This window comes from Marmota flaviventris, chromosome 3 (genome assembly GCF_047511675.1).
Source record: "Marmota flaviventris isolate mMarFla1 chromosome 3, mMarFla1.hap1, whole genome shotgun sequence".
Taxonomy (NCBI): domain Eukaryota; kingdom Metazoa; phylum Chordata; class Mammalia; order Rodentia; family Sciuridae; genus Marmota; species Marmota flaviventris.
Genome location: NC_092500.1, coordinates 70,795,850 through 70,808,148, shown reverse-complemented (window position 1 = coordinate 70,808,148; position 12,299 = coordinate 70,795,850). Strand labels below are relative to the sequence as shown.

The window sequence follows — 12,299 nt, the reverse complement described above, 5'->3', positions numbered from 1 at the left end:
ATTTTATCACTGGAGCAAAATATCTTAGAGTACTTTTCCTGTGGACTCTAAGACATTCTGTGCAGTCATAGTCACCATTATCAAATATTCATTAAGCGTCCATATGCCAGTGGAGCAGAATTGAGACTAAAGTTAAGTTAAACAGAGCTAACCCATTAAAGTATAAAGGAAACAGTTCTGGTTTTAGACAAGAGCTTTACTGCCATGGTGAAGGGGCCCTAGAGCTACTTACATTATTAATAGACTCTGCATTTGTGTTAGAAAAAAACATAGGTTCCAGGATAACCCTTATAAATCAGGAGGAAAAAATAATCATTAATTTTGGAAATCCTTGAATCCATGGATTGGTATACCTTGATGCTGGTTTTTATTATCTGTGCTTTGAAGTATTTTCAGTTTGTACTTGTACATATTACTTAATTTATACGCTACCAAAATTCAAAGTTCAACTTTGGAATCATGTTTTTTTTTTCTTTTAATCTGAAAAACATTTTCAAGTTCTATCATATTCCTTGTCAGGGCTTATTGAGGATTTAGGACAATACCAAGGGAAGGCAATTTCAAACTCCTGTTTCTTTTGAAAGAAAAAATATGTGTAAATCATATTGATTTCCTAAAACAGCACTAAGGTCGACTTCACCAGGGTTTATTGAAAAACTGTTGTTAAACATGTTGTAGTGCTGTAGAAATATAGAAATAATAGGGCCACAAACACCAAAAACACAGATACAGCCTTTTAAGCCTCTGTTTATCTCCTCATGAGCAAGAGAAAATCCTGTTCTAGCCAAACATCCAATAGCATGTAGCTTTGTTCCTTATGTAGTGAAATCACTTCAGAACTATTACACCTTTCTTTAATAGCATGAAATCTTTTTATGTAGATTTTACATGGGGAATTGTATAAACTATTTCCATAAGCACTCATTTCAGCTTATACTATGCTTGGCACAGAATCAGTCTGGGTATTTTTCATTGCAAGTCACAAGAAAACTAAGTTCAAAATGGCTTAAATGCTGGAAGAAAATAATTTTGTTCTCATTTAACAAATAGTCTGGATATAGAACCATCTCTAAGCTAGAGAATTTATTAGCTTTATGAGGCCATTCCATCCTTCTACCCTGCCATCCTCAGTATTTGGCTCTCCCTTAACTGACTTCATTTGGTTGTAAGTTGGCTGCTACAACTTTAGGTAGCCAGAGGCAGAAAGAGGGGACATCCTTTCTCATGCCTCCCCCTTTTAAAGACAAGAAGCCCTTAGAAGGGCCCTTAGCAGTCTATTGTCTGTTATAGTTTATTCCTCAGTCTATCACGTTTGGCCCTCCATATCTGTTAGCTCTGCAGCCACAGATTAAACCAACTGCAGATAGAAAATATTCACAGAGAAAAAATGGCATCTACACTAAACACATACAAATGTTTTTGTCATTCTACAAATGATGACAGTTTTGCTTGTCCTTTGCTGTCTTACATATCTTCCTTGTCCAATTGCAGTGGTTAAGATCTCTAGAACAAAACCAGCAACACACAGACACTACTATTGTACTGTTCATGATTTAATGGGAATGTTCACAAAATTTCCTTAAATGTCACACTTGCAGTAAATTTTTAAATTTTTCTTAAGAAGTTAAAAGGGCTCGCTTTTGGTCCTAGATTCCTAGGACCTTTTTATAATAACTGAGTTTTAGGCTTTATCAGTTTTGAGTTTTTGTTTTTGGTGCTTTTTTTTTGGGGGGGGGGGGTACTGGGGATTGAACCCAGGGGTACTTATTCACTGAGCCACATCCCCAGCCCTTTTTTATTTTTTATTTTGAGACAGGGTTCACTATGTGGCTCAGAGCCTCCCAAGCCGCTGGGATTAAAGATGTGCACCACTGCACACAGGTCTTCATTAAGTTTTAAGTACAAGATGTTGTTCCTTGGTATGCACAAGTGGTTGGTTCCATGATCCCTGTGGATCCAGAATCCGAGATGCTGATGTCCCCTATATAAAATGGCAGTTTTTGCATGTGACCTATGCAAATCTTCCCATATACTTTATATTATCTCTAGATTATGTGTTATGACTAATATAGTATAAATACTATGTAAATTTGTTGTCCTGTGTAGTTTAGATAATAATGGTGAGGAAAAATATCTGAATATATTTAGTATAGGTACAGTAGTCCCTCCCCCTCCCCGAAGATTTTCCATCCTCATTTGGTAGAATTTGTTGATGTAGAGCCCATGGATATGAAGGGCTGACTGTATGTGGTTATTTTTGATTGAGGTAGTAACTAACAATATAGATAACTCAAAAATTGATTCTTATTGGCCTTAAAGATATATATAATTTTCATAGTTATATGCTGTCTATGCTAACACTACATTAAACGTTTACGTTAATGAATATTTGATGCTTATTTGTGGAGTATTAAAAATGTTAAACATATAGATGTAGAGAATAAAATGGTGGTTACCAGGGGTTAAAGAATACAAAATTTCAGCCTGGAAGAGGTAAGTTCAAAACATCTATTATGTAGCATGCTCACTATAGCTTGCTAATGTACTGTCTTGTTGAAAATTGCTTAAAGATTAGATCTTAAGTGTTCTTACCACACACAAAATATGTGTAATGCATATTAGTTCAATTTAGTCTTCTGCAATGTATACCTGTTTTTAAATAACATGTTTTAAATGACAAATATTTATAGAATTTTTAACTTTCAATTAAAATAAAGAAATATTAGGAAAGTTAAAAAAAACTTTGAAGTTACTTATGGAAATATCTCAAAAATAAAAGTAATTAGATGAATAATCAGGATGAAAGAAGTATAAAGGAAGAAAAATAAAATGAAGTATGCATGCCTAATAAAATTATTTATTATAAACCATAAGATCTGTTCAGAAGCTAAAGGTCAGTTGCAAAATTGTCTCTGAGCTTCCTATTTGCATAAGAAAATCAGAGAATGTTGTCAATAACGTGATCTAGAGTTTCAATACAATGTAAATAAAGCTGGTTCTTCAAAAGAAATGCAGTGATCTGGAGGATCCTACAGAGCCTCCTAAAGCAGAAGGCATGACTGAATAGAATGAAAATTGCCTAACTTCTCTATATTGAAATATAAGGGGATGGCAAAGGAGGAGATAGAAACTATAAGGAATAGAACACTGTACAGAATTTCCTGAGTTTGACATACTTGGCACGTTCCATGAATTGGAAAGTTGAAGCTGATGTTAGAATAGCCTGAGAGGAGATAATGGCAACCAGTGTTGTGTGGTTTTACCTTCCCGGGTAACTTGATAGATGTTCTGACTTTCATTACAGGGAGTGAAATCCAGGTCTAGCTTTGATTCCTTAATATTTTAGATGAATACAATCTTTATATTTTTATCTTTTTCCTTGCTTTCACCCTACTTGCATATACTAAGGTTGGAGGCTAAAAGAAATAAATTAAATTAGAATCAGCAGTTTCAAATTACAGCCACAAAATGTGTTGCTGGTTTAAGCATGTTTGGTTTTATTTTTGAGTACTCAGCACAAAAGCAACAAATCCAAATCTTGATGCTTATTTCCAAAATGGGAAATATCCCTGGGCTCAAACCTTTAAAATAGAGGGCAATGAAATCTTGGGAAGTAAAATCTGATTATTCCATTTCAATTCACTGAGAACCTTAGCAAGATATTTACAAAGATATGGAGAAGAGAATACTTTTTTTTTTTTCTGGATTATTCCTCGTGAAGTCTAGCCTTGGGTTTAAATAAATAAGCCATCATTTGTTCTACTGCTAACAGTCACCTGTGTCTCACCTTTTTAAAGATCATATGTAAAAGGGTACAGGGTTGGCAAAAATCAATTATACCAAATTCTCATATGGAAATTGTGTGAAGGGGAAAAAGAATCACAAAAGAATAGCTTCTTGCGTGTGTCATAGGAACAAGGTTTCTTACACTTGTCTGATGAGAAGAGTCATCCAGCTAAAAATAGATTGTCCTGGCCCCATCCCATCCCTACTGAATCAGGATCTCCAGAGGAGGGACCCAAGAAGCTGCAGTTTAGAAAGCTCTTCAAGTTGTTCTTATAAGCAGATGACTTTAGAAAACAAACATATAAAATGTTTTCAGTGGTTATCTCAGCAGTTAGATTATAGTGATTTTTTTTTCTTCTCTAAAAATTTGCTTTCCTGGTTATTCACAGTAAGTATTTATTCCTGTGTAATTATACCCAAAATGTTAATTTAAAAAGTACATCTAACTATTTGATTCCATTCTGTGCTTATCATTTAAAAGGATCTGTCCCCTCCTGAACACACTTTACCTACTTGAGTAAATTCCTCTTCATATAGATCCACTAACAGGAAATGTTTTGTTGCCAAGAAGTGAATTTAAATTAAGCTGTGGTTAAATAATTTCTGTATTCTTCTTACAAACCTTCTGGAGCACATGATATGTAACTAATAAAATAGCACGTAAAGTAATTAGTAATTTTTTGCAGCAACTAAGTATCTTGGACTTATTTTTTGTGCATTATTGAAGGATTAACAAAGGTTAACAAGTGGAAAATAAAATGACAAACATCATTACTTTGCCTAGCAGAGCTATAAGAACATTTGAAATTATCTGTGCATATTTCATTAATATCAACCAATTTGTACTTAGTCATTGCAACTCCTCCTGCTTTTGACACCAAAAAAGCTGGGTGCTATGAAGAAAATGTTAGGAATTGGTGTTTACAATCAGTATTATTACTGTGCAATTCACAGGCAAGTCCTTTACAACAGTGACTTTATTAAGCCAAAATGAGATGTGTAATGTGTAATCTAAGGTACTTAGGGACAGAAAACTGCCTTAATTGTGCCAGTCTGTCTTTTGTGATTTTGATTGCTTTATTATTTATTTTTCTGACAGCTTTATCCATCTCTTAAAAGAAGTATAAATAAAATTTCACTTTCTGGACACTGGTAGGTGCTCTTGTCCATTTTCACCAAGGGCTGGTGGAGCTCTTGGAAACATTCTCCACCAGCAGTAATAGAATCGTGTATATTTCTTGTAATGTACATAAGTCCTCAAAGCAGTCACTTTGGCTTTAATAGAATTCTAGTAGGTTATAAAAAATTAAAAAAATAAATCTAATGGCAATGCAGATGAATTTGCTCCCCTAGAGATACAGGAATTTATAGCACAATTTAATTTATGACAAGTTTGTGTTTTTTTTTAAAGCTAGTAAGTCTAGTTTAATCATTTTCTGCTGCCAAATACAAATCATATGCCATAGGCTAGGTTCAGATCTTATATGGAAGGTTTTCCAACAAGGCTCATAGATAATTTTTGGTTAAAAATTGTATGGCCTCAGATATTCATTTATTCAACAAATATTTATTGAGCAATGGCTGTGTCAGCCAATATGCACTAGTAATTATCTTTCATTTTTAACATGGTAGACAGCTAGCTCTACACTAATTTTTCAAATGTCAGGAAGAGTTACTTGTGCAAGTGTAAATTCTACAGAGAAGTAAAGATGATTTCATATTAAAGACTTAAGCAATCTCTTCTTAAGCAGGCAGTCTTTTCCTGTTATGTGCCTGTTTGACCAGTACAACACATATACTAATTTACTTTAGCTTTCTGACACACTAAAAAAATTGATCTGGTTTGATCAATTTTTAAAATATTCTACTGGTTTTTCATGAATTGCCATGCCAAAAGAAAATAACAAGAACTGTCTTATTAAAGTAACACCAAGATGATATAATAACATGTTTAAGCAAATATAAATGTCCTATCCTGATTCAACTGTTCAAGTATTTATAGTTGGTGGTGAAATAGAGGGCATTATAAGCTAACTCCAAGGTCTACCAATTACCTCGAGATAAATCAGGTAAACATCTCAGGAGTTGTTTCTAAAGAACTAGATAAAAACTAAAATGAGATAAATTAGTACAACCTTTCTGGAAGGCAGTATGGCTATACATATTAAAGAACTTAAAATTGAATACACTCTTTGATTTAACAGTTCTACTCTTAGTACTATATCCTGAGGAAGTAATAAAGGATGCACAAAGATTGTTCTACAAGGATTTTCATAATAGTGAAAAATTAGAAACAATCCAAATATGTAATAATTTGAGGTTGGTTAAATAAATACAGTACGTCTCCCTGAGAGGATATTATCAAGGCTTTAAAATGAGTTTGAGGGAAATGTTTCTGATGTTGTCTGCATCTCTGATAGTCACATGTGCTATTCACGCTCCACAGTGACCTTTCTTATTATTCATAGAAATGGGGCTAGCAAGAAGAGAGATGAAGAGGTATCTGTCCCCTTCAGGGGATGAAAAGGATATGTATTCATCAGTTACCAGATAATTAGTCCCAGGACCAGGATGCCAAGTAGAATAGATGAGTCCGGAAGGGAAGGGCAAGTGATTCAGTGTTAATATACATTTTTCAGTCCCACCAGCAGTGTATGAGTGTACCTTTTTCCCCACATCCTCACCAACACTTATTCGTGTTTGTATGCATAATAGCTGCCATTCTGACTGGAGTGAGATGAAATCTTAGAGTGATTTTTTTATTTGCATTTCTCTAATTGCTAGTGATGATGAACATTTTTTCATGTATTTGTTGATTGATTGTACCTCATCCTCTGAGAACTCTCTCTTTAGGTCCTTGACCCATTTATTGATTGAGTTATTTGTTTTTTTGTTTGTTTGTTTTTTCTGGTGTTTAGCTTTTTGAGTTCTTTATATACCCTTGTGATTAGTGTTCTATCTGATGTGTGAGGGGTAAAGATTTGCTCCTAAGATGTAGGCCCTCTATTCATGTCACACTGCTGGTGGGACTGCAAATTGGTGCAACTAACATGGAAAGCAGTATGGAGATTTCTTGGAAAATAGTGAATGGGACCACCATTTGACCCAGCTGTCTCTCTCCTTGGTCTATACCCAAAGGACTTAAAAACAGCATACTACAGTGACCCAGCCACATCAATGTTTATAGCAGAACAATTCACAATAGCTAAACTGTGGAACCAACCTAGATACCCTTCAATAGATGAATGGATTAAAAATGTGGCATATATACACAATGGAATATTATTCAGCAATAAAAGAATAAAATCATGGCATTTGTAGAGTTAGAGAAGATAATGCTAAGTGAAGTTTGCCAATCCCAAAAAACCAAATGCTGGATATTTTCTTTGATATAAGGAGGCTGATTCATAGTGGAATAGGGAGCGGGAGCATGGGAGGAACAGACAAACTCTAGATAGGGCAGAGGAGTTGGAGGGGAAGGGAGGAGGCATGGGGTTATTAATGATGGTGGAATGTGATGATCATTACTATCCAAAGTACATGTATGAAGACATGAATTGGTGTGACTATACTATGTATACAACCAGAGATATGAAAAATTGTGCTCTCTATATGTAATAAGAATTGTAATGCATTCTGCTGTCATATATAAATAAAAAATTTACATAAAAAGATCCATTTTTCAGAGTTCCTGTAAAAATGGGGGTCATTGGTATCCCCTGGAAGGACTGGGGTCATTGGATACACAGTGTGGCTGCAGAATGAGTTACGATTGTCGACTTTGACAAATATTTGTATTAAAAGGGAAAGGCAAGTCTCTAGTACATTTGCAGGATAATTTTTTTTTTTTTTTTTTTTTTTTTTAGGGTCTAAGAGAAGCTGAGCATTTTGGAAGGCAGAGAAAGGTTAATGATAGTGGCTAATGATTTCTAGGGCTTATTATATGCCAAGTGTCATGTTTTATAGTTTATACCCAGAATCACATTTAATTCTTCAAGATGAAGCTATTTCTTCTCTGATTTTTGCGATGAAACCAAGGATGCTTTGAGTTGAAGTTATTTGCCCAATGTCTCCAGGCTAGTGAGTGGCAGAGCTAGCATTTGAATTTTGATTCTCTGAAAATAACCAGTATGCCCAAAGATAAGAGGGGAAACCAAAGTTGCAAAAGCTGAAGGTATCGTTTTGTAGCGTAGAATCTGAGAGGAAAGAGCTCCTTGAATGTGATGAGTTGTAGCCTGAGTTTAGAAATTCCATATAGAGAAGGCACCAGATCTAGCCTGTACTATTCAGTTTGTTGTGTTCATGTTATGTCACTGATATGATCAAGACGGGAGTAGTTTGTGTTTGGTATGTTTGATGACAGAATGGCCCAGCTTTCTGGACCTTACCCCTTTTGTCATCTCGTAATTCAAACTCCCAAAGTGTCTAGGAATCAGTTCATGCTCTGGACGTTTCTGTGCTGTCTAATGCTAGTACATTCCAGGAATAGAATGTACTTTTTCCTCATTGTATCAGGTAATACAAATGAAGGTTCATGGAAAAGTCGGGGGACTAAGAACAAGGGAGCGCAATTGTTGTACAGTGGTACCTTGTACACCTCACTCCATTTCTATGTGATAGGCAGCTATCGGCCAACCATCTGCTCAGTTTATTCATTCATCTGACATTCATTTTGTAGGCCTGTTCTGAGCATTAATGATACTTTAAACATAAAAACTAACATCTCCGGGGGAGAGGTAGTAATTGAAGAGCAGGCAGAGTCATAGAAAGATTTAAAATTCTTAAGAATAAGAAGCATTTGAAATGTTTGTTGGCTGGGGAATAAGAGCAATGAGAGCGCAATGAAGAGAGAAATAGAGACATTACATAACTCAAGAAGAGATATAAAAGGATGTACTTCAGATATCAAGACAGATGATGTCTAGCTATTAATAGGTAGAAAGAAGGAAACCTGCATGAGTTCACAGTGAGCAGCTGCCATCTCCTCTGTAAGGAAGGAAGGTAGGTAGGTCCCCTGCGGAGCATGCTGGTCTGCAAGTTAGATATGCAGCAGGAGGAGCACCTTGGAAATGTAGAACGCTCCCTGGCAGGTGGCTAGGAGCCACAGAGGAGATAGGTGTGCACTGTGGTAGGCCTGACTGTGATGGCAACTGTGAACTTGTAACAAGGCCAGTTAATGTAGTTATTTGACTTGTTTCCTACCAGCAGTTAAATCTTAAATACCTGTTAAGCCTTAGAGAAGCCTCTCTTCTGATTCTCCTATTTTTCTAAGCCCTTGGCCTGAGCCTTCATATCCCAGTTGTGAAATTTCTATCTTCTATAGGGTATAGAAGATACAGGCACGGGTCCTGCTGCAGCCTGCTAGTGAGAGCATGTCAGCTTCCCCATGCACATCCTCAGGGTGAGTGACCTCCCCTGAAGGAGAAGGCCTCATGGTGTCCAATCCTTGCAGAACACTTGTTCCTCTGTTTATAGTGATTTGGTTTCAGGGTAACAGGTTTTCCCTAGTTCATGGTTATGCTCTCAGTGAGGGCTGTTGCTTGAAAGTAACGAAAATAGCTATAAGTTAATAGATAAGGAATTTATCAGGAAGATGTTAGGAGCTCATAGATTCCCCTAAAGAATTTGACAGATAAATGAGTCGAGGCAGCCAGCAGACAGGGCAGAAGCAGTTCTTCACAGACAGCCTGTGAAACAAAGTGTGGTTACTGCCCTGGACACAGGGCTGCCGTTGGCACCATGGACACCCACTGACCAGCAGTAGTCCTGCCACAAGCTCTGCTTCTTCAGTCTCTGGAATTGGCATTTGCCCTCTCATCCACCCCAGAATGTTTCTGCTTGGCCTGGCTCCTTGGTGTCTCTAGCTTCCCATTCAGAGTCTGGAATGGGTGGTCTGATTGGCAAAGTATAGCTCTTCTGCTGGTAGTTGAACGTCACAAGACACCAGAAAAAGGAGTGTGTACATTTTTATCTGTTATAATAGATATAGTAGGAGCTGAAATGTTGGGTGGTCATTTATTCTTGTATTTCATGTAATAGATAGCTATTACAGTGCCATGAAATACAAGAATAAATGTTCCAGTCTTTCTGTTGAGAGGAAGTCTTAGATCACTGGATGCTGAGTTTCTCTGTAATTATCTGTAACAATAGAATAAATTCTTTGATTCTTCAGTATTTTGCAGGTTGCCTAGAAAATAGTGGAACCTCAGGAAATGTTTGTAGAATGAATTAATAATTTTTTTTTTTTTAGTACAATAGCCACCCCCACACACATTATCTTCAGGGAACACATTTCAAGACCCCCCCCCCCACCCCGTGAATACCTGAAATCATGGGTAGTACCAAACTCTATATATACAATGTTTTTTCCTATACATAGGTACAAAAATTTAATGTTTTTTCCATCTTAACTAAGCATGTCTTATACACTGTGGCTGTAACTTTTGCAGTTTGAGGTGTGACATCAAGCTAACATGAATTTCTTTTTCCTTGTTCACAATTTCACAGAAAATTCATTCTTACTGTAGATCTTAGCAACCTCGACCACATGACTTTTTTCCTTATGAATTCAAGAACTCTCACCTTTTCACTTCAAAGTAGTACTTTATGGTTTCTCTTTGGCATATTCAAATCACCAACATCAAGATTCTTGTGCTTTGGGGCCACTGTTAAGTAAAATAAGGGTTACTTGAACATGGCTTTGTGATATTGCGATAGTCCATTTTATAAACAAGATGACTACTTAGTGATAAATGGATAGGTAGTGTATACAGTGTAGTTACTCTGCATAAAGGAATGATTCACATCTTGGGCAGGATGGGGCAGAATGAGATTTCATTGCATAAAACCAGAGCAGTGTACACATTATTTTAAATAATTTTTTAAAATCGGTTTATTTCTGGAATTTTTCATTTAATATTTTTAAACCTCAGTTGACAGTGACTCACTAACATGACAGCAAGCCAAGACCATGTATATTCTCTCAACAATCATGTATTAAGCATATAATTTGTGTCAAGCACTATGTTGAACACTGTTTGCAGGATCAAAGTGTTTTTACTCAATGGTAAATAAAGGAGTAATCAGAAACCATACAAGAATCAAAATATGAGGATTCGGATCTTGAGTGAAAAAATGCCTCTTAGATAAGAAGAGGAATGAATCTGGTCAACTTCCCAAGTTGAGACTGGGAATATGGCACCAGAAAGGTAGAAAGAGCTGAAAATCTCCCCAGGACAAATTGAAGGGATGGTGGTGAGCAGAGAAGTCAAGAGGATATGAGTACCTGCTGGGAGTAGAGTGGCACTTCAAGTGCTCCGCACCCCCCCACACCCACCCCCCACTCCAGAATTTTTAGGCCAGTTGCTTGCTCACTTTAAGGGAAGTCGCAGCTTTCACTGACCCTCCTGTAAGTTACTTTAGTGTAAGCTCTAAGTGTTACAAGCAATAAATGTGCCGTGTAACAGATTATTAAATAAAACAATTTTCTGTGTAGGATATTTCTGCAAAACATGTCAAGATTCAAATTTAGCCCAACACCAGGTATATTTTTTTATCTTTTATCATATGGCATCATCTATGTCACATTTGTTAGGTGAATTCTATGCTGTCTTTATTGTCCCTGGCCGCAGCAGCTCAACCCCAACTTCATAGTAGGCAGATGGTGAATGGTGCTCCCTGGGTAAGGAGGCCAGGCTGCTGGACCTGTGGATTGCCTTGACCTTGACCCAGCAGTTCCACCCTAACTTGTGACTGCTGAAATAGTAAAAAGCGCACACACACACACACACATACACACACACAGATTTTTTTCAGTGAAAGATTGGTCTGGTTTATTTCCTGTCATTATTGGAAATGGTTATTATAGTTCACATGCTTTATGTCACCTAAGTCATGACATTATGAGAGTCTAAAAAGGATTCTAGTGAGGTTTTCTCTGTTTAGTAAATGAAAAAAAAAAGAGAGAGACACAGGGTTTTTAAAAGTGTCCTGTCATGGTCATAGAGGTGATAAGTAATGAGACTGGAGTTTGAACCTAAGCATTTTGGTTCAGATCTTGTATTCTTAACCTTTATATGTACGCATTTTCATTTCCTAAAGCAGGATAACTGCTTCATCATCAAATGTGATCTTTGAAAGGTCAAACAAGTCTCTACTTTTACATGCTTTCCTTTCATTAGTTTGGCAAAAGCCTCGTCATCTATAATCGAATTTCAGTAATTGCAGTATACTCTCATCTTTGGAATCAGCCATGTGACATGGACAGATATATTATCAATTAATTCCCTATTTTATCGATTCAGATGTTTATAACTTCATGAATAATTTAGTTCAAATTCTCTGATTTTTTTCAAAATTATCTGTGATGTTCAGCATTCAGGATGAAAGCTACACATTTAATAATTAAACCATTTGAATGCCTAGTATGGAAATAAATTTTAAAAAATTTGAAATCTTTAACACTGAAAAATGACATCAGAGAATGGGATTAAAAAAAAAAAACCTCTTGTATA

At 36.2% G+C, this 12,299-nt stretch overlaps 1 protein-coding gene across 4 annotated transcripts in view; it reads left to right on the top strand.

Moving 5' to 3' along the window:
• Positions 1 to 12,299, top strand: part of Ano6 (anoctamin 6) — a 191,987-nt gene that overhangs the window by 107,014 nt on the left and 72,674 nt on the right. The window lies entirely within an intron of this gene.